The 25,547-nt window shown below is 45.1% G+C and overlaps 1 long non-coding RNA gene across 1 annotated transcript in view; it reads right to left on the bottom strand.

Annotated features, from left to right (window-relative positions):
- Window positions 1-7,188: 7,188 nt before the first annotated feature.
- The window catches only part of LOC142826842 (uncharacterized), a 47,021-nt gene continuing 28,662 nt past the window's right edge, over window positions 7,189-25,547 (bottom strand). The window contains exon 3 of the long non-coding RNA XR_012901105.1: window positions 7,189-7,362. This is a non-coding gene — a long non-coding RNA (uncharacterized LOC142826842). The remainder of the gene's footprint in view (window positions 7,363-25,547) is intronic.

The following is a 25,547-nucleotide window of genomic DNA, read 5'->3' as shown; positions in this document are numbered from 1 at the left end:
AGAGATGCGTACTTAAAGGGATCCCCCTGGACAGCTGTTGCTCTGCTCCTGCTTCTGGCTTGCCTACCTTCTAGAGGGAAAGCAAAGTTGCTGCAATTCATGCTCTGGTTGTCCTGCTTCCTCGGACACCACAGCAGTGTATTTGCAGGTGTTTTTTCTGCTTTTCACCATGTTTTTGGCCATGGATCCTGAGCTGTCCCTGGGCAGGCAATGGCCCCATGCTGCCATATTGCAGCTTCTGCTGTATCTACATGACTCTGTCACGAATCTCCTCCCCCATATGGACCTGAACTGCACTGAGGAGACCTTCCTCCGTGATGCAGGAGCTCTGTTCTTGCCCCCAAACTTTTTTGGAGACAGGCAGATTTGGAAGCACGAGATGAGTTCGGACTGGTGGGACCGGCTCGTAATGCAGCTCTGGGATGATGACCACTGGCTCCACAACTTCCGGATGTGGAAGGCCACATTCCTGGAGCTGTGTGCCTGGCTCGCCCCTGCTCTGGCAACCAGGACACCCACCTGCGGCCCGCCATCCACCTGCAGAAGCGGGTCACAATCGCCCTGTGAAAGTCGGCCACCCCCGACAGCTACCATTCTCTGGGACACCAGTTTAGCGTGGGGAGGTCTACCATCGGGGCTGTTTTGATGGAGGTCAGTCACTTTCGGGGGGACAGGCCCTGCTGAGTGGGAGGGTTGAGAAAGGGGGACTGCCAGGCAAGGGCAAGAGGGAGTGGGGGATGGAGTGGCACTTAGAGGCCGCTCCTCGGCCACCCCTGCACTGATGCGGGGGAGGAGGGGGCGTCCTGACAAGTGGAGGGCTGGGTTGGGAGGGGGGGAGGGTTCTCCCCCCCAAGCTCTTAGGTAAGCTGTCCTTGGTTTCTGTCTATTTGTCTCATGCTTCAGGTGGTGAGGGCCATCAATTTGGAGCTGCTGAAGAGGCTCATCTGTCTCGGGGACCTGGACAACATCATTGCTGGGTTTGCCGCCCTTGGCCTCCCAAACTCTGGAAGAGCCCTCGATGGGACACACATCCCAATCCATGCACCACCCCATTGAGCAACCCAGTTTATAAACAGGAAGGGCTACTATTCCATGGTGCTGCAAGCCCTGGTTGACCACCGGGGACATTTGGTCAGGGCGGGCACATGATGCCCGCATATTCCGCAACTCCTACCTGTACTGCAGGTTGCAGGCAGGACCATTTTTTCCCCCAGTGGCACCTCGCACTCGGGGGTGTGCAGTTGCCAGTGTGCACAATGGCCGTGGCTCATGAAGCCCTACACTGGCCACCTGGATGCGAGCAAGGAGCTTTTCAACACGCATCTTAGCCAGGCTCACATCCAGGTGGAATGTGCCTTTGGCCGGCTGAAAAGGAGGTTCTGTTGCCTTCTCGCACGCCTGGAGATGGGCGAATGCCACATCCCGGAGGTGGTGGCCGCATGTTGTGCCCTCCATAACCTGGTGGAGAGGAAAGGGGAGGCCTTCCTGCCGGGGTGGGGGACAGGTGCTGATGGCGAGGAGAGGCAATTTCAGCAGCCCCGGACAGCTGCCATCTGCCAGGCTCACCAGACTGGTGTCCAAATCCGAGAGGCCCTGAGGGAGAGATTCTCAGAAGGAGCCCACTAACTCTCCCCCGTGGGGTGTTTGGCCTGGCCCACCCCTACCTTTTCCTCCTCACCCTCTTCCCATTAAGAAGACAGACAGACCCAGTTTTCTTTAATAAAAACAAATTTCTGTTTACAGAAACGCTAGCAGTACAGAACAAGTGCTAACTGTGTATAAAACACCTTTCTTTTGTTACTGTTCAACTGTTTATAAACAAAGTAAATCTGTCACTCAAAAATAAAGATTTTGTAACATAACTGAAATGTCCTTTAACTGGAGTGGTAGGAGACTGAAAACCTGGAGTGGGGAGGGAGCTCAATTAGGCCGCTGCTTCCCTGATCACAGGGTCCTGCCACCTTCCTGCATCCTGGCACCGCTACGGCCTTGGGATCAGGTGGAGCGAAAGCCAGTCCTGGTCTGGGCGGGGGAGGACGGGGGACAGCTGTTGGGCCTGTGAGGGCTCAGGAGGAGCTGGGGGGAAGGAGGGGCTGGAGGAGCAGGACGGGCTGACGTGGAAGGGAGGCTGGAGGAGCAAGAGGAGTGGTGCCTGTGACGGGAGCAGGCAAGGTGAGGACCTCCCACATTGTGGCACAGATGACAGTGTGTTGCTGGACCAGCTCATCCAGTAGACTGTTGCGCCACTCAGCCTCTGCCTCTGTCTTCTGCTGGAGGGTCCTGTTGAGGTCCTGCAGGGCCACTATGTGCTCCCTCAGCAGGTCCGTGTAGACACGCCAGTGCCTGAGGGTGTCATGGGTCCGGGATGGTGGTGGGGTGGGTGTGGTGCTCCCCTGTTGGGTAGAAGGTCCGGCTGTGGAGGAAAAGAAGAGGAGACAATAAATTTCTGTGTGCACCCCCGCTGTTCCCAAGGGCATGCTGTGGCTGTCAGGGGCTCTTCTTTGGACAGGAGACTCAGAGGTGTTACATGTGACACCGCGTGTGAGTTGGGCAGCGGTTTGAAAGCCTCACAGGGGCCGCACAGTGGCAATGGGACTAACTGGCCCCCCACACTGCCAACCCGCCCATGTGCGGTGACCCCTCAAAGCACTCACCTGATGTTCCCTCCCCGATGTCCATGGATGCCTGGGAGGCATCTGGGGTCTGGAGGACCGGCTCCTGGGAGAAGGTCCCTGCTGCCTCTTCTTCCTCCTCCTCCTCCTCCTTCAGGTGCATCTCTCCCGCTTAGTCGTCCTCCCTCAGGGGTTGGTCCATGACGTGGTGGGGTAACCCAGACTCCACCGCACACAGTGGAGTCTGGGCTTCCCCACCGCCCAGGATTTGCTCCAATTCCTGGTAGTAAGGGCAGCTCTGTGGGGCTGCCCCAGAGTGGGAGCTCTGGTCCCAAGCCTTGGCATATCCCTGCCACAGCTCTTTTACCTTGGCCCTCACTTGATCCATGGTGCAGGGGTGATGCCCTTTCTTGGCCAGTCCCTGGGCCATGCACGGATAGATTTGCGCATTCCAGCAGGTTTTTAATTTCTGGCCCTGACCAGGCTGGTGCCCGACTTTTGGTGCCCCTGGGTGGGTCCTCCTCTCTGTCCCAAGAAGGGCCAGGGGGGCCTTGAGGCTGGGACATGGCTAGCACAGCTGGCTCGGGTGCTCTGGGTCGCTTCCTGACAGCAAGGCCTGTCTGGGTGCCTGTGCCTTTAAGAGGCCACGGTCAGGAACCACAGAGGTGCTCTATATGTGAAGGCTAGACTGTCCACCAGGGCTTCTTTCTGGAGGCCTTTTTTTTTTTTCGACAGAACTGGCTCCCTGCGTCCACACACACCTTTTTTCAACAGATCTGTCGAAAAAGGTGTTCTTCCTCATAAAACGATTTATTGTCGACAGAACGTGGCGGCAGTCTTCTAGACGCAGGTATAGTTTTTTTTGAAAAAAGGCCACTTATTTTCAAAAAACCCTGTAGTCTAGACACCCTGGTAACTACATCTATTGTTTATAATTTGTGTATCTTTTTAAATGATTCAGCATTTGGAAACAGACTTAAGCAACATTGTCTGACCAACAACTCTCTGGAAATCACAGTATGGGAACTTAGGCTGTGCAATGCAAAGCCGTTTAAAAAAAACACCTTGTTACAAATGCAGCCCAGCTCTTTACCTGTTTCATAATACCTTGAATTTATATAGGATCACTCTTCCAAACATCCCTAGAACTTTGTACATGGATATGAATGTCATAACATCCCTGTGAAGTAGCTAAGTATTATTATTATTTAGCAGAAGGGAAACTGAGGCACATAACATTTTGTGGCAGAACCAGGAAAAAAAGGACTATCCTTGTCTCTCATGACTTAAAGCAGCTAGTAAGCACTGAGAACTGGAACATTAGCTAGTAGTCCTTGGTAGGTGGACATCTGTTGACAGGAAAGAGACTATGATTTAATCCAATGTTTCTGAAATTGGCCGCCTTGGCTGCATGTGACCACAACTGGCTTTTAGTACTGCCACAACAGCCACCCGTGGCAAAGAAGTGGCAAAGCATTGGTCGTCCCCCTGCCTTCTTATTGCTCCTGGATACACCGCCTTGCACCACCTCTGAGGAGAGGTGGGGCACAACCCACAGGAGCAAGAGTTCTTGACCCAAACTAGGGGGAAAGGGAGCTTGGTCAGCAGTCTCCAGTCATGGGAGTTCAAGAACCTGTCCACACAGCCCCACAGGCTCTGACCACAGGGCAGCAGGTACTGACCCCCCACCAGCTCCAGACATGTAGCCCTGGCCTCCAGCTGCAGGACTTCAGCATCCAGCCCCTGTGTGGTGTCAGGTACTGGCCCCTGGCTCCAGTCCTGCTCTGGCTGTGCAGTGGCACCAACCCAGACCTAGCCGCATGGCAGAGAGCTCCAACTGCCAGACTTCAGGTGCCAACCCATAGTTTTGGCAAGGGGCAGCAGGTGCTGCTACAGCCACAGAGCTTCAGTGGGTCTCTGGCCCCTAGTTCTGGACATGTGATGGCAAGTGCTGGCCCCAGGCTCCAGCTGTGTGGCACCAGCCCCTGGTGCTGATCTGCTGTCCCACAGCTCTGTTCCTGGGCTTTAGCCATGCATTGGCAGGCACTGGCTTCAGGTACTATGCCTTGGCCCTGGAGCAGTGAGGGCTGGCTCCAGTCACGCAGCGACAGACTCTGACTCCTGACTTCAGCCATTCAGCCGTGGGCTCCAGCACCCAGCTTCACACTGTGGCCATGCAGCAGCAGGCACTGCCCTGGGTGCAGCTCCAAGAGCTGATCCATAGCACTGGCTGTGCAGCAGCAGGCTCTGACTCCTGGCTCCAGCCACACAGTTCCCATCCTCAGTTCCCGTCTCCTGTGCACTGAGCCTGTCTTGGCTGCATGGCAGCTGACACCAGTCCCTAGCTCTGGCCATGTGGCAATAGGCTCATCACCCACCCACATCACCTCTGACCCCTACTGTCTCCTATGGCCCTGTATCCAGGTTCCGTCCCCTCCCCATAACTCCTGGATTCTGCTGCCTCCCCTAGACCTGGATCTATCCCACCACCAGTTTTGGCCACTGCTCCCCCCTTCAGCACGTAAGGGGTTCTGGGAATTACTGAGAAAAGTTTCACTTTTCATAGCAGACTTACTAGTTATCTGTGAAAAGTGCTATGTGTATGTTTGTTAAGATCCCTTATCACTTTTCATAGCCTCCCAGGTAGCTACTAGGTGTGCTGTGTTATTAACAAACTAGCCAGGATTTTCAGGTCTCTCCTCCACGTCGATCTTCTCTCCTGAGCCTCAGGTCTCTCTCTCTCTCTCTCTCTCTCTCTCTCCTCCTCTCCTACTTCCTCCCCAGCTCTCCTCTGCCTCCTGCCTCTCTCTCTGTCTCTCTCTTTCTCTTCTCCTTTCCCTCCTGCCTCTCACTCGGGGGACCGCAGAGCCCAAAGAGCTGTTTGGGCTCCGCACTCCCCGTGCTGTATGGAGACTGTGGAGGCCAAATGGTCGCTTGCGCCACTTGCTCCCATGCAGCGGCCCGGCTGAGTGGTGCAGAAGTCAGCCAAGCACCACTGAAGGGGGGCAGGGCGGTGACGTTCATGGCCAGGGGGCGGGGCTTGGAGCCGCTGCCATGCCTCACGTCACCGCCTCGCTCCCCTTCGCTTCCCACCGTGGCACTCGGCTGACTTCTGCGCCGCACTCCCCATGCACAATGGACCGTCCAGAGGGAAGAGCCAGCATTTCGGCATTACAGACTCTCAGACACTGGGCTACTATATATATGATATACAAATAGCACTCTTCACAGCAAGCCCTAGGACACGTTGGGTATGTCTAGACTACATGGCTCCGTCGACGGAGCCATGTAGATGAGTTTACTAGACATAGGAAAATAAAGCGGTGATTTAAATAATCGCTGCTTCACTTACATCAAAATGGCCGCTGCACTGTGCCGATCAGCTGTTTGGCGGCACAGCAGGGCAGCCTGGACACGCCGCGGTCGACAAGGGAAGCTTTTGTCGACCACTCCGTTATGCCTCATGAAATGAGGTTTACCGGAGCAGTCGACAAAGGCTTCCTTTGTCGACTGCGGCGCGTCCAGACTGCCCTGCTGTGCCGCCAAACAGCTGATCAGCACAGTGCAGCGGCCATTTTTATGTAAGTGAAGCAGCGATTATTTAAATCACCACTTCATTTTCCTATGTCTAGTAAACTCATCTACATGGCTTCGTCAACAGAGCCACGTAGTCTAGACATACCCGTTAAGTCCTGGATAGCGGGAGGGGGCAAAGAAATAGGCAGCATTATTTTTATTACTGAGTCTGCCAAAAACCCCTGCAAATACAAATTACAATGATTTGCATGTGTGTCTGTGCATATTTAATTGTTTTTCCTAAAGTTAATTGAGCATTCTAGGAAAAAATGTCAGGGCGGCCACCAGTGAGAGTTGGTTGCAATCTGAGGCCACCCCCAAAGTTTGTTGTGAGAACCCCTGAGCTAACTTATGAAAGCAGAGCAAAGGTGGCTCTTGCAGTGGTTGGCTGTGCTTATGCAACAGATAGGACCATGGCTGTGAGAAGATAAATATGGGATGCTTTCATATAGCAGTGCAAACAGAACTGTCTCTGTGCCACAAATAGTTCTCAGGTCTCTGTTAGGGGTACAGGATATGGGCAGAAACAAGATGCTAATGAAGATGGGTTGCCCAATGACCTTGCCCAGGAAGGAAAACTTGGACAGCATGAAGCAGCTGGCAAGATAAGGGATGCCTGGTAGGTAGGTAGGTGGGTTAGGTTCCAGATTGGCCTAGGGGATAGGGCAACATCAATAGATGGTTAATCAAATGCAGTCTCCCATATTGTTCACTTTTCATGTTAAACTAGATCAGATAACATAGAAGACACAGGTTTGCACCCTCCCTCCTATATCTACCATTGGTCTGACTTCTAGAAAACCAACACACAGGTAAGTGCAAACACAATTAGTTTTTCTTGGAAAACAAGGATCCCTAAACTAGTAAACATATAAAAACAAACCACTCGTCATTAAACTAATAGAAGTTAAACCTTCTCTTAATCTTAAGATTCAGAACCCAAAACTTATGCACACAGTGGGGAAAAAGTATAACAAAAGGCTTAACACCTCACCATGTTCTCAGGTGTGAATCACACAGACACAGGCATGGAGACAGGAACACAGGATACCACAGACAGCAATCAGCTAGGACACCAGGATACACCGGGATGGATCTTCAGATGGAACACAGGTAAGCTGATCTTCAAGTAGGCTGATCCTCTCCTTCCAAGTCTTTCTATACTTGTGTCATCCTAAATGGAAGTATATGGATGCTAATCTGATACTCGATGGAATGTGAGGTGAGTGCTTGCAGTGCTGATTGACAATGGGCACTCGAATGGACAGCACAGCAAGAAGGGCGAGACATTCTTTTATAGTCTCCTGTCTCTAGGCAGAATAGCCTATCACATGGCCTTACCTCTTCCCTTATTTGGCAAATCTGGCAACAAGAAGGAGGGTATGTCTACACTACAGCACTAATTCGAACTAACTTAATTTGAATTAGTTAATTCGAACTAAGCTAATTCGAACTAACGCATCTAGACCTAAAAACTAGTTCGAATTAGCATTTTGCTAATTTGAACTAGCATGTCTACATTGAGTGGACCCTTAACCAAGGTTAAGGATGGCCGGAAGCAGTGCTGGCAGGGCATCAGGTTAGGACTTAGAGCGTGGAGCTGCTGTCTCAGGCTAGCCGAGGGCTGTGCTTAAAGAGACCCGACCCCCATCCCGGACAGACAGTTCTCAGGGGTTCGCCGCTTGCAAAGCAGTCCTGTCTTGGAGTGCCCTGAGTGCCCACACTTGGCACATCACAGCACTCGGCCATCAGCCCGGCTACACTTGCCGCAGGCTGCCATCCGGGGGGCGGCACTCGGGGGGCTGCAGGAGAGCTTCCACCCCGAGGAGCCTGCAGAGCCAGCCCAGTCCTCCCCATCAGGGGCTCGTACCCCATTCCTCCCTCACTTCCTTCCACTTACCCCTCCCTAGCCTCCCTTCCTGATGTACAAAATAAAGGACACGTGTGTTCAAAAATAGAAACTCTTTTTATTGAACAAAACTCGGGGAGACTGGGAAAAGGAGGTGGGAGAGGGGAAGAGAGAAGGTGGGAGAAGGGAGGGCAACTAAAATGATCAGGGGTTTGGAACAGGTCACATATGAAGAGAGGCAAAAGAGACTGGGACTCTTCAGCTTAGAAAAGAGGAGACTGAGGGGGGATATGATAGAGGTCTATAAAAGCATGAGTGGTGTGGAGAGGGTGCATAAAGAAAAGTTCTTCATTAGTTCTCATAATAGAAGGATTAGAGGACACCAACTGTAATGAATGGGTAGCAGGCTTCAAACTAACAACAGAAAGTTCTTCAGAAAGCAAATAGTCAACCTGTGGAACTCCTTGCTGCAGGAGGCTCTGAAGGCTAGAACTAGAACAGAGTTTAAAGAGAAGTGAGACAAAGTCATGGAGGTTGGGTCCATGGAGAGGTATTAGCCAGGGGGTGGAAATGGTGTCCCTGGCCTCTGTTTGTGGAAGGCTGGAGATGGATGGCACGAGACAAATGGCTTGGTCATTGTCTTCGGTCCATCCCCTCCAGGGTAACTAGTGTGGGCAGACAGACTACCGGGCTAGATGGACCTTTGGTCTGACCCAGTACGGCCATTCTTCAGTTTTTATTTTCTAAGCTCAGAGCTCAGGGTCAGGGTCTCACTCGACCACCTTGATTTTCATGCAAACCTGCTCCTGGGTGGCCAGGCTGGCAGCTCTCCTGCCCTAGATGGCCACTTTCCTGTGCCTAGTGCGGAGGTCGTGGACGTTGGAGGCTTCTCCCCAAACCTCGATGAGGTCCACGATGTCTGCACTAGACCAGGTGGGCGCCCACATCTTGCGGCCCTGGGCAGGCTCCCGGGAGCCGCCAGCCTGGTCCCGGGAAGAGGCGGAGGGCTGGGTGGCAGTGGGTGGCTGGCTCGTGCTGTGCCAGGTGCAGGGTATGCTGGCTGGGTGCTGGCAGGCTTGCACCTGGCACGGGCACTGTAGCCAGACCGTGCCCCTTTAAGGGCTCTGGAGCCGGGAGGGGGGCAGAAGAGTTTCCCTGGTGGTGCCCAGAGTTGCCACCAGGGAAAGCTGGGGAGGGCTAGCCTCCCACTAGATCGAATTAAGTGGCTACACAGCCCTTAATTCAAACTACTTAATTCGAACTAGGTGTTAGTCCTCGTAGAATGAGGTTTACCTAGTTCAAATTAAGCGCTCCGCTAGTTCGAATTAAGTTCAAACTAGTGTTTTGCATGTGTAGCGCCTATCAAAGTTAATTCGAACTAACGTCTGTTAGTTCGAATTAACTTTGTAGTGTAGACATACCCGGATACTAAAAATGGAGGGCCAGCAACAACTTTTAAATCCAAGATGGATATGTAAGGGTGGAAAAAGAAGATTCCCTGTGAAATAATTGCTTTGCAAGTCCTTTGCTGCAATGTGCTTCCCGAGGGGTGTACTAATGACACCACTGAGGGACAGGCCCGGATATTGTTCTTATGTGGTGGGCACAGAATTCTCTCAACACCCTTTTAGCCTCCTTCTGTGAGGCTGATCATATTTTAAATGGGAACAAAGGCATGAGTACTTTGACAGCATTTCACAGTGTATAGATCATCACAGATTTCTTAAGGTTTTTTGGGAAAAAATCTACTCTCTTGCTGCACTCATAAAATGACCTTTATTTGGCCCCTTTGCCCCAAGGTCACTTGTACACATGCCACCATTAGTAGAGCCTCCTGCAGCATCAGCTTTGTAAGCCTCCTTATATCTGCCTTCGCTTTTCTTCCTTTCTTAACTCATCCTGTTGTTATCAGCTGCCACCTACCACCATGATGTCTGGACCATCTGACCACAATTGCTGACTCATTTTTCACATCTCTTTATATACCCCCTGCTTTCCAGGCAGGAGCCAGTCCAACACCAAGCTAAAGCCGTTACCTAAGAGAAGGCGAGACGTTCTATTTAGGACACACATTCTGTTACACACATTCTGTTACCAGCAAGAAACTACTACATTTGCTAGCCTCAGAAAGACAGCGTATACATCAGCCTCTTAGGTAAGCAGAAGACTCAGGGCTTGTCTCCACTGACAGCACCACACCGGTGCAACTGCGCCACTGTAGCACTTAGTGAAGACATTACCTACAGCAACGGGAGAGATTCTCCCATCAGTATAGACACTCCACCTTCCTGAGAAGCAATACGGATGCTGACAGGACAAGCCCTCACCACTGACATAGTGCTGTCTGCTCCATGGGTTCGGTTGGTATAACTACATCACTGAGAGGTGTGGATTTTCCACACTCCTGAGCAATGCAGTTTTGATACCAACATCACACACGGTTATGTCTACACTGCCACCCTAGTTCAAACTAGGGTAGCTAATGTTGTAATTCGAACTTGCAAATGAAGCCCGGGATTAAAATATCCCGGGCTTTATTTGCATGTTCCCAGGCGCCGTCATTTTTAAGTGCCCGGTAGTTCGAACCCCCTGCCCGCAGCTACACGTGGCACGGCCTAGGTAGTTTGAATTAAAGCTCTTAATTTGAACTACCGTTACTTCTCATTGTAGAAGGAGTAACGGTAGTTCAAATTAGGAGCTTTAATTCAAACTACCTAGCCCGTGTCACATGTAGCCGCGGGTAGGGGGTTCGAACTACCGGGCACTTAAAAATGGCGGCGCCCGGGAACATGCAAATAAAGCCCGGGATATTTTAATCCCGGGCTTCAATTGCAAGATTGAATGACTACATTAGCCACCCTAGTTCGAACTAGGGTGGCTAGTGTAGACATACCTACAGACTCAAAGAAATATTGGGGCAGGGCAGTGGTCAGCCTCCCCAGTTAAAACAAAAATTATACTAAAGCATGTCCAGAAAGATAGCTCGGGTCAGCTTAATCAAACTGAAGTTGCAATAAACTGATCTATTTTTACAATATGTTTATAGTTTCTGGAATCAACTTCATTTGCCCACACATGAGTAGAGAGATATATTGATTATTACATGCTGTGTGCCAGGTTCAAGAACTGAGTACCGAGGATAGAAAGGAAAGTGTGACAATAACATTACTCATCCACCATCAGAATAAATGTACAATTCTGAGCTTACAGTATGCAATCTCTTCAGAGACTCATTATCAAACAGTAGCAAGTCCAATCTATTAATAATATTCTATGGAAACATACGGGAAGGAAGAGAGTCTTCAATTCAACTATAGGAGGACCTCTCAGAATAATTGGTGGATATCAAATAAGAGTTCCTTTAGTGGCACTTGTCTTGAAGAAATATTTGAGCACAGGGGAGTCCCTTTCAGATACAGTGCATAGGAAATCAAAAGTCTAAAGCCTCTGCAAGTTAACAATAGGTATCTCAGAAGGAACATGAATGTTGTAGTTATTAAAATTCTTCTCTCCAGTCTGCTCTTGGATTTCTATTTCACATCCTGTGCTTCTTCCATACATAGACAGCATGAGTTTTTGCTGCACTGGATAAAAAAATCATTCAAAGGTCCATGCCCAATGGAAAAAGAAAGGACTGAGTCCATTAAAGGAGACAGAGGTGGTAAACAGGGAATATCAAGTATTCACCACCGTTAAGGAAGAGCTTGTCCACATGTTCAAAACAAGTAACTCAGTGTCCCGGGTTCAAGTCCCTGTGGCCATGTCAGATAAGATTGAAGCAGTCTCAGTTGATATTCTGGGGTTCGAATTAGCAGGTCTAGAGAAGACATGCTAGTTTGAACGGAGAGGATGCTCCCATTGATGCCAGTAGTCCTGCTTCCATGAGGAGTAAGGGATGTCCAAGGGAGAGTGTGGTCCCTTCGACTTCCCACAGTGTGGATAGCGCCAAAATTTGAGTTAACATACTTTGACTTAAGCTACGCAATTAATGTAACTGATGTTGCGTATCTTAATTTGAACTTATTCCCTACTGTAGACCAGAGGTATCTGAAAAACAGCTTGTAACAAACAGAAACCCTAGAGATGATCCAAATATATACATGCTGTATTGAATTTAAACTCAATACCTTCAGCTTTAAAAAGGCTGGCATATTAGCTAGAGCTAAAAGAAACAGCTCTCATACCTTCACCGGTACACAGAACAATTACACCCAGTAATCATTCCAATATATATTCCAGGACAGGACAGTGGTAGGCTTACACACAAGTCACTCTGTCCCCAAGATGCTGGACTTGAAGGACTTGTCAAAATGAATATGAGATGAACACTGTATATCTGTATATACAGAAAAAGTATAGCACAGCAGAGATTGCACAGCACTTTTGTATTCCTACTGTGTACCAGGCAAAGATGTTTCAGTTCATACATCATTCACAACTTGCTACAGGGATTCCACAAAGCCAGTACATACCCTTTACACAAAGGAAGGTGGAAAAAAGAGAAAAGAATAGATTCAGGAAAGAAAAGATTCTGAAAGAATGTCTGCTGCATGAGTAGCAGTCAGTGTCAGGGCACTAACAATACACAAAGCCTACCAAGAAGCAAAATAAATAAGTCAACAACAGTACCATTTCCACAGTCTCAAGTCACTCTGAAATGTCCAGAGCCTTTCAGTCTAAATTGTTGTGAGGGGATACCTTTCCCTCACCAAGCAAAGGTGCCATGAGGAGAGGAGCCAAAGGAGACAGCAGCAGAAATTAAAGTTTTCTCCCCTCCTCCCGCCTTGTTCCAAGAAAATATATGTGGAACCATCTGCATTATTTGGCATGTGAAGTACCAGTGAATGAAGGAAGGCTGGATTCCTAGGGATGTGTATAGGTGGTGAAATGTCACAGAACTGCCTCAAGGAAATGTGCTGATTGCCATCTTGGCCACAGAACATCATGCAAGCCTATTTTATAACTAAGGTAAACACATTACAGGGAAATTATAATAAAAACAATAAAAGAACACAGATGTGTGATAATAAGCTTACCAGAATTAAACCCAACCTTCACGTAGGTTCTGGCAGGCACAGTCCTTCCAACCCACATGTAAGGGCAGATTAAGGGTTGGAATAAGTATTGTGGTTACCGGTTACCTCAGTACAGGCAGTCCCCGGGTTACGTACAAGATAGGGACTGTAGGTTTGTTCTTAAGTTGAATCTGTATGTAAGTCGGAACTGGCGTCCAGATTCAGCCGCTGCTGAAACTGATCAGTTTCAACAGCGGCTGAATCTGGACACCAGTTCTGACTTACATACAGATTCAACTTAAGAACCCCAGGAATCCCCAAGTCAGCTGCTGCTGAAACTGATCAGCGGCTGATTCCAGGAAGCCTGGGGCAGGGGCTTCCTGTAGTCAGCCACTGGTCAGTTTCAGCAGCGGCTGACTTGCAGATGCCTGGGGCAGAGCAGCTGGGGTGCTGCCGGGTTGGTCCAGTAGCACCCAGAGCGGCGCTACGGGACCAACTGGCAGCGCCCCAGCTGCTGTACCACAGGCGTCCGGAGCAAAGCCGCGGAGCACGGGTGCAGCGGGACAGGCTGTCCGCGTGCTCCGCAGCTTTGCTCTGCTTTGCTCTCCGTCTCCCTGGTCTGCAGACCAGGGGGACGGGGAGCAAAGCCACGGAACATGCGGGCAGCGGACAGCCCAGACGCGTCTGGGCTGTCCCACTGCCCCCGTGCTCTGCGGCTTTGCTCCGGACGCCTGTGGTACAGCAGCTGGGGCGCTGCCGGTTGGTCTCGTAGCGCCGCTCTGGGCGCTACTGGACCAACCCGGCAGCACCCCAGCTGCTCTGCCCCAGGCATCCTGATTCAGCCACTGCTGGTCAGTTTCAGCAGCGGCTGAATCAGGACTCCTGGGGCAGAGCAGCTTGGGTGCTGCTGGGTTGGTCCAGTAGTGCCGAGGAGCTGTCCGGTAGCGCCGAGTAGCGCCGAGGAGCGCGTCTGGGCTGTCTGCTGCCCCCGTGTTCCGCCGCTTTGCTCCCCGTCCCCCTGGTCTGCAGACCAGGGAGATGGGGAGCAAAGCAGAGCAAAGCCGCGGAGCACGCGGGAAGCGGACAGCCCAGACGCATCTGGGCTGTCCACTGCCCGCGTGCTCCGCCACTTTGCTTCCTCTCCCTGGTCTGCTGGAGACCAGGGAGACGGGCCCTGTTCGTAACTGCGGATCCGACGTAAGTTGGATCTGCGTAACTCGGGGACTGTCTGTACAAGCAACCACTAATCATAAATCTACTTTAAGAATTGGGACCCTCCATAATCTAGGAGTGCTATTTGTTCGCTGGCTCATGAAGAAGGCCCTGAGCCAATTTAATACCAGGTTATTCATTCAAAACCCTTTCTTTGTCTGTTGTTCCCTGGAGAGTGCAGTTTGAACTAGTATACGGATTGCTCTCCAGGGGGATGTCTTCAAAGGAATGGCAACAGAGGAAGTATATTAGCATCTCCCTGCTCCAAGAAGAGGCACATATCGTGCACCAACAATGGTATTAACTCTAATTTGATAAAGATTTGATCAGGATGTTGCAGGATAAAGCTCTCCGATTGGGGTTCTTCTAACTGACTCATGTTCTCTGTGAATCAGGCTTTGAGGAGGAACCACCCACATGCATGTGAGCGCACACGCATGCACACGCACGCGCACACGCACACACAGGTGATTGTTATGGCCATGCCTTATTAGGAAGACACCATCGGAAGCCAATGAGCACCAGAAGCTAAAAAGTTAAAGAGCAGGAGCAAAATGTCTCAGGCATAGCCTAGACCTGGATGATTTTCTAAGTCTAGCTGTTGGTTAGAGGCAGAGAACAGCAAAATAAGTCTTCGGCTGCACAAATGACTGGTCTGAAGCATGTGGGAGTCTGCATGTAAGGTACATATCCAGGAAATGAGTAACCTCCCTACACACACTTAAAAGCATTGATGATGTTGCTATTAATATAACTGATGGCTGCTGCAAATCTCCTTTGCCATATTTCTTCTTGCATAATCTTTCCTAAAGATTTTGAATCCAAATCTTAAAGAAACTGTGTACAGAAGAAGGCTATAGAAGGGCATCATGATTCGCTTAGTCTTTATGGCATGATATGGTATTTACATCACCACGGATACTGCATGTTGATCAGTGGTCAAAGACTAAGTTATGTGTAATCCACAGCAGCCTAGAAAACGCCGTTACAAATTCCCAGGTCCAGTCCAGATGTGATCTGGAAACACATAGCATGGTGGGTTAAATGCTTTGGAAAAGGCTATACCGCCATTTACCAACTGGTGCAGTGCTACAGCTGTCTTATCTCTCTTTATAGATTGTATATAAACCCCACCATACTCTTTGCAGAAAAAAGTATTGGTTACACATATACCATGCTTGATCCATTGTTTAAATTTACTCTTCCACGGGTATGCTAGAAATCTGTTGACACAGAAAAATGCAGACTTTGCATTTTACAGATAATCTGTAGTTCTTACATTTTGCGAAAAAATAAAATCACGTATTAACTATTAAATAAATATCAGAGGGGTAGCCATGTTAGTCTGAATCTGCAAGAACAAGGAGTAGCAGATTTAAAAGTAGCAATTCTGCAACAAAAAACTTCAAGAACAGACTTCAAAGAGAAACTGCAGAGCTATGATTCATCTACAAATTTGATACTATCATTTTAGGATTAAACAAAGACTGTGAATGGCTAGCTAACTACAAAAGCAGTTTCTCCTCTCTTGGTGTTCATACCTCCACACCAGATGCTAGAAGTGAGCCTCATCCTCCCTGACTGAATTGACCTCGTTATCTCTAGCCTTACTCTTGACTGGAACTCTTTTCTTATGCCTGTATATTTATACCTGCCTCTGGAATTTCCACTACATGCATCTGACGAAGTAGGTCTTTGCCCATGAAAGCTTATGCTCCAATAAATCTGTTAGTCTATAAGGTGCCACAGAACTTCTCATTGTTCCATTAAATATATGTTACTGAAAGAATATAGAGATTACTCAATGGCAAATAGGCATTTTGTATACGTAAGAAGTATTAATTGCAGTTCTAGTAATTATATTTTATTTAGGACTGTTGATTAATCGCAGTTAACTTACATGATTAACTCAAAAATTAATTAAAAATTAATCATGATTAACCACAATGTTAAACAGTAAAATTACAATTGAAGTTTATTAAATATTTTTGAAGTTTTTCTACATTTTCAAATATGCTGATGTCTATTAGTAGTTAAGTTGTTCATTTCATACTATTAATTGTAAAATATTACTAAATCTTACAACCTGAGATAAAGCAGTCATTTAATTTCATGGCTTTAGATTATCCCAAAACTACTATCAGGCCCATTAGACATCAGTTTATTGTCAAGCCTATCTTGGTTATTATACCATTTCTTATATTTCCCTACTCTCACGTCTTGTATTATAGTTTTAAAATCATCTATTTAACTATCTTAAAGCATTTTAATGTGCTCTAGCATAATATATAATGTAATCTTTCCCCTTAAAATCAGGTGAGGAGTTCTGAGTCAACCCTTGGAACTACTTGAATTCACCCTTTTAAAAAACTGACTGGATTTCCAGTTGATGGTGTGGCATCAAGACTAGAATTTTTTATTCAGTCAGGCTCCTAACAACCTAAAGATATACCTTGGATCTGACCCTTACTATACAATAAACTAAAATGAGCTATTTGTTTTCAAAGGTTCACCCCAGTCTCTATTGGACAGTCATATCAGGAAAGGAGAAGGCTGCTAAGAGAACGTTCAGCATATCCACACCAGACCAGAGCAGGACATGCTTCTTCTGTTTCTACTTGGTGTACTAAGAAGAAATTTTAGCTACTATGACCTGTGGTGTACCATGGCTCAAAGGGGAGCGGATTTGTTTATCTGGGGACAGGACCAGGCATCGCACTGAACCCTGTAGCAGATATAAGGTCTTTGTGTGTGTGTCTGTGTCCGTGTGTAGTCTTCTCCCCTTTGGCATAATAAAAAGCATGGCTTCCCAACCCCTGAACCAGCAGGATAGCAAAGGAACCATCTGAAAAGCTGGTTTCATGCTGCTCCTTCTCCATATGCCTGCTTACAGCAAGAGTAGAGTTTTGCCCTAAGGGACAGAAGCCTGTTTTAGACCTGGTGAGAAAGAATGTGTTATTGATTGGATACACTGAACATGTCACTTTCTTGTTTTCACTTACTAACATGATACTTTGCAGCTCTTTTATTTCTGCATTTGAAATCATATGGTTGCTACAACACCAATAAAAGTTTCAGCCAAAATAAAGCCAACTCTGAAGGTTTACAACCAAGTTCTCTTCTTCCAAAACCAGAAGCTAAATCAATTTTATGGCCATTATAAGCTGTCTCTTTAGTTTCAAATTACTTTCACAGGAGGTACTGATATCTAACAATCAAAGTACAATATTGCAGAAGGACATGTCCAGTAAGTGTGTAAATAATTGGAACCACTGGACACATTTTTATATATAGGAAAAATCATGACTTCTATTCCAAATGTCATGCATCTATACTTAATGTTCTCTGTCACTGTTATTTAAAAAATAAGGCTTACACTGTTTATTGGTTTTGTAATCCACATAAATTTTGTATTATTTGCTTGGGGCTAAATCTTGCTCTGCCCTGTGACTCAGCTTCATGACTGTTAGATCAAATCAAAACTTGGGAAGCCTTGGGAGATGACATTAAGTAGCATTGCCTATGTTTGTTTAGTGCCTGATCCAGAATAATCTGAGCCAAATGGAAACTTTGTTATTGACTTCAGTGAGCACAGGACTAAGACCTCAGAGAAGAACCAAGAGAGCCAAAGAGAGGATCAGGGAGATCCTTGCTTTGCCTTGCCTTGCCTTGCCTTGCCTTGCCTTGTCTGCATCAGTCACTTCAGTAAAAATCCTCTTTGTATTCATTATTGTTGAGTACAGTACTGTATTTTCTCTAGTGAGAACACCACAACATCTGGTAGAGCTAGGAGAAACACAGATGTTGCCCAGTGCATGATTTCTACAAGAGAGCTACAAAGGCTAGATCCCAACACTTTAATGGGTATATCACATGGTGGAGTAAAGCTCCTCTTCTCAGGAACACAAAATCCTTTTTTGCATTTAAGGGGTTTCAAAGTGAAATATCAAAATAATTGTTGTTGAATATTATTTTTACACTATATAACAATTGTAGCTGGGATAGTCCTCTGATAATCACAGTTTGCTCTATCAGTCCAGGGAGCATTTGAAACTCTTCTTTCCCCCAGGGTATCAGCTGCTTCCTTGCAGCTTAACTCTCCATCTCCACTCTTCCTCTCCCAGTAGATTTACGCATGGATAGAAGTCATTTGAGCAGCTGAACCTTCTGGGACAATAGATCAGGGTATTATAGGAGTTCAGTTGAGTAAATACAAATATAACAGATTTATTTATTTTCAGCAGTGTGAGTTCAAGAAATAAAACTAATATGAAGTATTAGATTCTTTCATGTGATGTTAACTGTTAAAAAGAAGATGGCCCAGAAGAAAGCTGGTGCTTACAGTGGGGAGATGGCACTCCCTGCGAAAGAGAAGAAAAGGGATTGTGCTTTCAGCATGAAAGGAAGAAAGGGATTTTGTCGAGTCATGGTAGGGACTAATATAATTGGTTGTGCTACTCCTATTCTTAATAAAATACATGGACCAATGAAAACTGACACTGTCTGCCTGCCTAGTACTGTTATTTTCCTGGACTCCACTTCTTAAGAGCTCAAATTTTTCCTCTGAAGGAACCTTATGACCAGATAACCAGAAAATGCAGCGATGCGTAAGTTAATAAGCAAATGACCTCTGGGTGCAAGTATGCCTTGTTTTTCTGCGCCTCTTGTTAGTGTAACAGTGCAACTGCAATAGCTTCCTGTACCATTCATTCCATGAGATAGCTGTTCACAGCACAGACTTAGAGGGTCATATGGGAAAATCCATTTGTCTGACAAAGAAACTTTGAAAGAGTTAAAGCTGCAAGTGTGTGTCAAAGATGACAAGTCTTCCTCTTTTTGTCCCTAAGAAAGGAGCAAAATAATGAAGAAAAATGGGAATTTTACAGAGAGGTAATCGTATGATAACAGATCTGTTATTTAACACCACCAAAGCTACTTCCAATAGTGTTAGGACTTTTCTGTGCTCACCAGTATCAGGTTCTGGTAATCAGTGATCTGTAAATGTGCACGGTTCATTAGGGCTCTGAGAACAGCTGTCAGTGTCCACTTGGGATCCGATTACAGGATATCATTAGCTAGGATTCCATGTCTCCTTTGAGGCTTTGTTCAGGCTAAGTCATATTTTTTCCCCAACTCTCTTGGAACCAGGAGAGCCAAAGACTAAAGGTTTTGTTTTACCTGCTTCTGTTGAATATCATTTTCATGTGTAGTCAAAGGAAAAGCTGTAAATATAATGTTCATTGTAAATAGTACTATAAAACACAGAGGAGTTTCATGGCTCTTACAGATACCTCTGTTCTAAGCTTTACAGCTGAATTATTTTAGTGACACAGCTTAAACCAACTTTAAACTCCTACAGCTTGTAAAATATGTAGACATATGTATTAAAATGTTTTATCAATTTCATATGAAAGTCTTTAGTTTTCTTTGTGACTCTTATCTGATGAAGCAGTAAACTGGCTTGGCCATTATTGCATGCCTGGGGTACAGTTTTTGAGGTCTCATTCTTCACGACTGAGCATATTCATTCTAGCAAAGCACACCTGGAGATTTTACTATAGTACAAATAAGTTTTTTTAGAATCATAGAATGATAGGCTTAGAAAGGATAACACATTCCTTTCACTACAATACATAGTTTACTATATAAACATAGGAAGAAACAGTGGCATTACTTTTTCTGCTATTTATAATGTTTTCCTCTTTATTCTCCCTTTTCTTGTAATAAATAAAAGAAAGCTAGAGCTGACTGAATAAAGAAAAGCTGATAAGTTATTTGCTAATTTGATGACTGACAGCAATGCAAAAATCTGACAATGGGTGGAAGTGAAAATCATCCAATAAATTACTTCCTGAAAATTATTATAGTAACTATTTGAGGAATATTATGTGATCAAGCCAATGAATACTGGGACTAAATTATCCACGAATCATTTATTCAGAAAAAAAATACTCATATTCATCATACCAAATTGTTCTGAGTGAATAATTATCTCAGTTCTAAAGACATTGTAGAACAGTCCAATCCAACAGACAATGACAATACACATGCTCTAAGATAATACAGACTATAATTGATGTTCAGCTATCAGACAAATACAGTGATAATATTCAATAAAGGGCATAAAAGATATTAACAGATAGGACCTTGTCCTTCAGCATTTACTCATGTGAATATTCCCCACAGTGGCTAGCTCCAGGAGCAGATCCCTAATGTAGACTACAAGATATAACCAAGATACTAATGCAGATTGTAGACATTACGGTAAAATACAGGTTCCACCTGTCTTGACGTTATTAGCAACCACAGGTAACACTTCTAATTATTTTTTAAATCTCTCTAAATCCTGCATATGATGCATCATGTAACAGGTATAGCTGCAGCTCCAACCACATTATATCCTCAGTTTTTGTGGCTAAAATTTTCAAACAAGGACAGTTAGGCTGTGTCTAGACTATATCCCTCTTTCGACAGAGGGATGTAAATTATACATGTTGAAATTACAAATGAAGTGGGGATTTAAACATCCCGCGCTTCATTTGCATAATCACGTCATGGCGCTCTTTCAAAAAAGCACCACTTCAAAAGTAAAACCGTGGTCTAGATGCGGTTCTTTCAAAAACAGCAGGCTTTTTTGAAAGATCCTATATGTTTACATATATATTTAGGCACCCAATACAACTCAAGAATTCAATGAAAAAACCTTCAAACAGAGATGGATTGGGCTCTTTTTAGTAATCTCAGAAGGAACTGAGTGTGCTTAGCACCTATGGAAACAAACACCATTTGTCCAAGAGCCTAAATATGCCCTTATGGACAAGTCCTTTAGAATTTAACAGAAAATCATAGACTTTTGATAGGTTTGTAGAGCTATCCTGCAGTACTGAACAAAGAATTATATGCCTGATATTAAGATAGGGTTGTTGAAAAGAAAACACAAAAATTATAATTCACTGCAAGTTCTATAGTGTTTAGGGCAGCTTTTACTGAATCCTATTAAATGTCTGGGTTTAGACGGCCACCAGTTTCTTCTGGGTAATAGACATTTCCATAAGGCTGGATTTAGATTCCTTTTATTAAGTATCCAAAGTTTGAAAATTTTGGCAATTGTATTTAGCTTTCCATAAGCTAACTCCAAAAGTTTTAATGTTCCTGATCTGGTGTGAATGCTAAATAATGAAAGCTAACAGAGTTAAACACAGTTGTGTATGCTGTGCTGCCCTAGAAACCTATGGCTGGGAGTACAGTTTCATTTTTGGATACAAAATATCACCACCGATTGCTTCTCCAAACAAATGATGTGCTTGCTGTGTATTCTTCATGTCATTTTTGGTGAAAGACAAGCAAAACAAAAGTAATATTTTAGATAATTTCAGATGATACTTCGTTGCTATTTTCAAAAAACCCAACAACACGAATCCTAAAGAATTAGAAAGTACAAGGGACTCTATTCAGCAGAAACAGCAGCAAAGAAAGTAGCAGAAACTTGTACTGTGTTCCACAGCTACAGGCCATGAAAATGAAAAGCTCATTTCCCCTCCCTATCCTAACCCTCAAGTTCCATTGTGGGATGGTAAATGAGAGTCACCTAATATACAACTCCCTTCTTCAGAACAGCAGATAGGCTCCCAGAAACCCCCTAGAGCCCTGTACAGCTTCAAAGAGTGCTTCTGAGGGGTCTGGCCTCCCTTTACGATTCCCCTCTGGGGCTGCTAATTGCAGCATACACTTAATCAGTGGATGCTTCTGATTGTGCCATGGAGTGCATCTCTCTGTTTAATGAAGAGACCCAGAATGGGCTAAAGAATGAAGGTGAGATCACACCCTAGCCTGAAGAGCCATTGATAAAGACTGCTTCAGCTTTATCTGTGAATTTGTTTGCTTTTTGTGGATTTACATCAGCTCCATAATGATATTTTAATGCCAAATTTTCTTCAATTCTGTCTGTGTGGTGCAAATCATAAGCTGCCAGGCTGGGTGACAGTTTAAAAAGAGCAGAAAATCAGTTTGAAACCAATTCATTGGTGAAGTATTATATCTTTGAAAAAAAAAGAGGGGGGCAAATTGGTTTAGCTGCTTTGGCTCACGCATGCGGCTGAGCCAAGTGATTGTGGCTCAGGTTCTAGTGGAATTCTGTGAGCTGGAAATGTTGCCACAACAATAAGAAGCAGATTCTAGGTCATAATGGGCAATGTGAAACTTCCATTCCATTTGGAACAGTTCAGCACAATTAGTAGTAAAAGGAAATGCTCAGGACTGAACAGCAGGGTGTTGCAAGGCAGGATTGGGTACATTTGCAGAGCTATATGGAGACACTAGCACAGCTGTATGCCTGGAACAAGCTAATAGTGTCAGACTTTCAAGAGCACTTAAAAAACTGACTACAAATACAAAACACTGTGAAAAAACGTGTCCTGGATTTTCCAAGTAGTATATCTCATCTGTTTGGCTCTTATGAATACATTTGACCCATTTGCATGCTAACTTTACATAAAAGAATAATGAGAATTGTACTGGTGACTCATTAGAATTTAAATGCCAAAGCAAAGAATTTGTGGTAGCCTGGGTGCATGGCAGAAAAAAAAAATCTGTGAATATTTAATTTAATAATATTCCTGAAAAATCTTGCATGTTTATCAATGGTTAGCCAGCTCTAAAATCTGAATTAATAACGACAAAGGTCATAAAATAATGTATTGAGAAAAACTAACACTCAAACGAAAAATGCACTTTTACTATTCATTATTATTAAATAAAAGACAACAGAGGAGACACCCATAATATTTCACAAAAGACTCATAATTTAGATCCAGAGAGTGACTGCTATTGAAATTCTGGACAGACCTCTGTTGCTACTGTGGTAGGATTAGTACTGGTATTCACTAGCAGGACAAGTTACAGAAATGTGCTTGATGTATTTTTCAAAAGCATTCATTTTAATATAGAAATCTTTCTATCTGACATAGCATGGTGAGCAAATGGTAATTAAAGGTAATAATTCAAGTCATTTAGAGCACGTTTTTCTTATTTTTTCCTAGCTGAATAACAAGCCTATTGTAAAGAAAATGGTTTTGTGGCAAAAAGAAGGGACTTAACAAAATGCTGTGATGAAAACAAAGTCACAGTATAGAGCCTTTTCTTGGAACTGTGGCCCAAATTGTAGGAGATTTCCACACACTTGGCTCCAGCTCTAATTTACAGTAAGGAGGCTTACTATGGGCATCTGGAAATAAGTGATTGTTTTTCTTTCATCATATTGATTTACATGACTGTAATGACAATGGTGGTCTTTGGGGAAAGGCTAGTTCTCTTCTTACCAGTTTGGACTTGCTATTTTGTGCAGCTCATGTTGGGAGCTTCCTAAGCAACACATCTGCAGGATGGCTCCCCCTCCCCTCCCCTTTTTTTTTCTTCCTGATTGCTCATGAGTCACATTTCAAAGGGGACATGTGTCAGCAAGGAGGCATATTTGCCATTGAAAGGGGGCAACAAACAACAGTAAGCAAGAACTTGGGTTGAAAGTTTAATAGGATGAATACAAAAATGTACCAGAACTAAAACCTAGAATCCTGCTCCCACAGACTTTGAGAAGGAGAACGGAATTGGACACTAAGCCTAGATGACACAAAAAAAAAAAAAAAAAAAAAAAAAAAAGCAAATCACCTCAAAATAGTATTAAATTGGTATCTCATGGGTGGACGTGTGAATATGTATGTACACATATGTGTGTGCATACCCATAGATTTACTGTCTACAAAACACCATAGCCCCTTAATGTCTTGGACCAAAAACCCAACTGACTCCTCTCAAGACTTTTTAGGCTTTGAATTTTAGATCTACATTTTGCAGCGTGGGCCCATATCTGGATAAGTGAAAACTATATGACACCAGTGATCCAACATTCATAGCAATAGTAAAAAGGACTGATAAAAGACAGAAGAGGAAACACCCCAGTGCTATTAAAGTCCTGTAGAAGAGACTCAAGCTGCTACCTTGGAAGAAGCTAAGGAAGACTTTCAAGATGTCCCAATCTTTTGCATCAGCTTACCAGTCAGTTCTTTTTCATCATCAAACTCAGCAAGGATCATTAACACAGTAACTGCTTCACCTTCACCCTTATAAAAATGTCCTATAAAAATCCTATTGAATTCTATAAAGATTCAGATCTGGAACAACCCCTCATAGTGTGAGTCTATAGTCTTTATTGTCTTTAAATCAAGCAAGACCATTCTGAGGGAAAGTAATAGAGGAAAGACTGTTCTGGGGTTATTTGGTGAAGCTATTTCAGATATATGGGTAAGCATACAATCTTAGTCACTTACGGCAAGTCTCTAGCTACAGTATTTTCTGCTGCATTAGCCAACCATTAAAATGACTTATTTTAGTTCACATTTGTAAGGTAGTGTGAATGTGAAAGCGGTATAGCTCCCTTTAAATTATTCTCAAGACTCAGGGTCTAATTCTCCCTGTGTTACTCTAGTTTTATGTCATTGTAATTCCATTGGCTTCAATAGAATCACTCTGATGTAAAACTGGTGTAAGATAGAAGAGAAACAAATAGCAAGTGTGGGAGTCATGGGGTATGAGGAACACAATGAACAATGAGAGGGTTTGCAGGGCAATGTAAAACTCACCATGGAGTCTTTCCTACTGTGTCAGCTAATGGTAGCTATTAGCCTCAAAATCAGCAGGAACAGGTGTGCTACTCAGCAATCTCACCTTGGCATTATTGTAGGTAAGAAATAAGGGGGTCTGCAGAAAGGTTTCATGAGGAGGTTCAGTGTCTATGGCTAAAGTGCACAATCCTATTTCCACCTTGGATGGTGGTCTGGGGCATGCATGAGACTAGCTTATCACAATTGAGCGCAATGCATCTGTCTTACCCCCACCAAAGACACATGATCTGGGCTCTCACCAGACAGAAGACTAAATATTTTGGCCCAAGTAAGGCACCCAAAGGTGAATACAGGTGAAGTCGACCTGAACCATGATATGGTCACCTCCAAAAACTTCCAGGACAGTCCTGATTTTTTAATGCATCCCTCCATTCTCTACATTTGCAAATACATTAAGTACATGAGAAACTGATGTTTAAACTTGCTAAAGTGTATGCTTTGTGAAGTATATTTACAGCAAATCCAAGATTGTTGCTGGGACTTCAACAGTATTCTGTGCTAAAATATTTATTTCTTGAGAGATTAGTGGAAGGGGCGTTGTAAAAAGACTAAGGGTATGTCTACACTACCCTCCTATTTCGAAATCAGAGGGGTAGCCGTGTTAGTC

Source organism: Pelodiscus sinensis, chromosome 2, assembly GCF_049634645.1.
Source record: "Pelodiscus sinensis isolate JC-2024 chromosome 2, ASM4963464v1, whole genome shotgun sequence".
Classification (NCBI taxonomy): Eukaryota; Metazoa; Chordata; order Testudines; family Trionychidae; genus Pelodiscus; species Pelodiscus sinensis.
This window is presented reverse-complemented; position numbering and strand designations above follow the sequence as displayed.